This window comes from Anser brachyrhynchus, assembly GCF_964034855.1.
Source record: "Anser brachyrhynchus genome assembly, chromosome: 1".
Classification (NCBI taxonomy): Eukaryota; Metazoa; Chordata; class Aves; order Anseriformes; family Anatidae; genus Anser; species Anser brachyrhynchus.
In genome coordinates, this window is record NC_137694.1 from 119870310 (window position 1) to 119872909 (window position 2600).

The 2600-nt window shown below is 42.3% G+C and overlaps 1 long non-coding RNA gene across 1 annotated transcript; it reads left to right on the forward strand.

Annotated features, from left to right (window-relative positions):
• Nucleotides 1-816: 816 nt before the first annotated feature.
• LOC308193992 lies at nt 817-2198 on the forward strand. The gene is made up of 3 exons (XR_013950155.1): nt 817-947; nt 1479-1560; nt 2164-2198. It is a non-coding gene; the product is annotated as an uncharacterized lncRNA (long non-coding RNA).
• The last annotated feature ends 402 nt before the right edge of the window (nt 2199-2600 follow it).

Here is a 2600-nt window from a genome sequence, read left to right on the forward strand (position 1 = left end):
TTTAAGCAAAATCAGCATTGCTGCCGCTACAAATATTTAACTCAGAATTATGTCCCAGACCGCTTCAGCCAGCAGCACTGCCCCTGTCCTGCCATTTGCTGAAGGCTCTGCACGGCAGCGCTTGGTCTCACTTAGGGGGGCATAGTGCTCACCCTGTGTTCTGCAAAAGTCACTGCCGAGTCCTTGAAGGCACCGTAAGTGCTTAGGATGATCAGCGCTGATGAGTCATGGCGGGGGGAATATTTCCACCCAAACAACGGAAATCAGGAGGAAAAGATTAACATTATCTGTCTTTGAACAGTTTTATCAGAGGCAATAGCTGCTTTCAATTTTTGTCCAGCTGTGTTACCACTTTATCGGAAATAAAGATCTGAGTATTCAGAAACTGGAAAAATTAACAGTGCTCCCAGAAACAATGCTGCGATATAGTCTACTCCATTATTATTGAGCTTCAAAAGGTAACTAAGTGGCAGCCTGATCCTGTGGGGATTTTCTCAAGAATTAATCTTTGTTATAAAGAAATTAGTTAAATTTTACTTGACGTTGCCGTTGTGAAGTTAAGGAAAGTCCTGGTGACAAAGTGCCATTGCTCTGCATGAGTGCCACAAGGAATGCATCTCTCATTTGTCAGCCTGTTTCCCCAGTTGCCAGGGGCCTCAATCTTTGCAAGAAAATTACCTTTGAAAAACAAATCCCTAATCGCAGGGCTGCTAAAGCAAGTTAGTCCTTTGACCTGAGAAATGGTGTTTTGATGTCTGCGTATAGGAAGTAGACACAGCCACTGGGAGCAGGGCAGTTGGCAGCGGTCCTGTGCTCCGGGACTCCCACGTTTGGCTGTGCTGGCTGCATGCATTTTTTGGTTATTGGGAGGAGATCCAGTTCGTGTTATTTCATCCGAAAACAGGAGCCACAGAAGAAGCTTCAGGAGGACTCTCCAGAAGCTCGAGGTGAGCAGAGAGCAGCCAGGTGTTTCAGTATCACCGAGGGCTCGCAGGGCAGTATCTGATCAGCAGCTTTCCTTGCCCGCAGAGATGACTCACATGAATTATCTTTGTATATTGTCTAGCGTTTACTCATTACAGTTCTGCATTGTTTTTCATTTCTTGCAAGAGAATGAAAAACATTATTACCACATTTCCCTTCAGTTTAGGATTTTTAACTTTTCCTTGGTGCAGGGTTGCATGGACAGAAAAGCCTGAAATTGTTCAGGCTCTTTGCCACTCAGATGGCATTTCTGGAGGGTCCTCAACTTTTTCATTGTGCATTGTTTCTAAATCTGCCCTGCCCTGTTATTATCCTATTAGTGTTAGCTGTGTAAAAAGCCATTCAAAAGAGTTTTATTTTTCTCTGAATTGTTTATGTGCACTTAAGCTACAGAAACTTAATAGGAACATCTGTTAACGGCGTAAGTGGTGTGTGTGATTGATTCATCATCAGAGATGCTCTAACGAAGTAACTCCTTACATTTTCTTCACCAGGAAGAAAATGCCGGGAAGGTCCTCTGTCAGCCCACGTTCTTGCTCTCCCCACTGCTTTGTCTGAGTTACTTGAGCAGCGCTGGTAGGTAACTCCTCAGTACCTGCCAGACATAGCAAGGGGATCAGACATCTGTCCCTGAAGGACAACTTCAAATTAAAATGTATCACTGAACTCATGATTAGCGCTGAGAGCTATTTAAATAATTTCTCTAAAAAAAATACAGCACCACAGTCAGCACCCTTTTCTCCTATTTTAAATTATGGATATACAGCCAACCAAAGGATACCTTCAGGAAGTTAAAAACCTTTTCTTTTTTACTTATAAGAAAGCTACAGATTAAGAACACAAACTTTGCAAAGAGACCTTAAAAATAATAAAATAAAAGACATTTTATATTTATTTTTGAGAAAAGGTTTTTTTTTTTTTAATAAACAACAATTTTATTTTATTTTAAATCGGGAACATGATAAGAACTGCATCTCATTGAGACCTATATAACATTAAAGACAACCTTCCAGTGCCTTTTAAGGCTTTCTGGAGGTGGCTCTGTTCCCCTGCACACCCTTTATTCGCCTCGGCAGTCACAGGAAGCCTCAGATTTAGCTCAACTCTCCAATCTTTATGAAGCATTTTGACTGTGCAAGATAAACCCTCATGAGTCACAGTAATCATCTACTTCTGCAGCCTGCTCCCACTGCTTCAGTATCAGCTGCCCTCCGGAGATATCCTAAAGCAGTAACGAGTTCGGCTTCACCAGATGCACACACCACTGCAGAAGCTAGCTCCCCTCTGGCCACATGCATGTCATATCGATGGCCCAAACACCTGGATGGGATTTTTACAGTAGCATGAAGTCACGGTCAAAGCTTTGTGTTTGTGAACAAGTCTGATAGCAGATCAGAGATGAGATCAAAAGCTTAATGGCTAATCAGCTTGCCTTATTAACAATGTAAATAAAACGAAAGTGGAAAGATCAATCTTCTCCCTTAACTGTCTATTTTTATTCCCTTACTTTTCTGGGCTAGGGTCATGGGAATGTATCCTGCTGCAGCCCTACCTGCCGCCTACCACTGGTTTTGTTTAATAATTAAATTGCAGGTGCTGTGGACTCAGCGCACGTT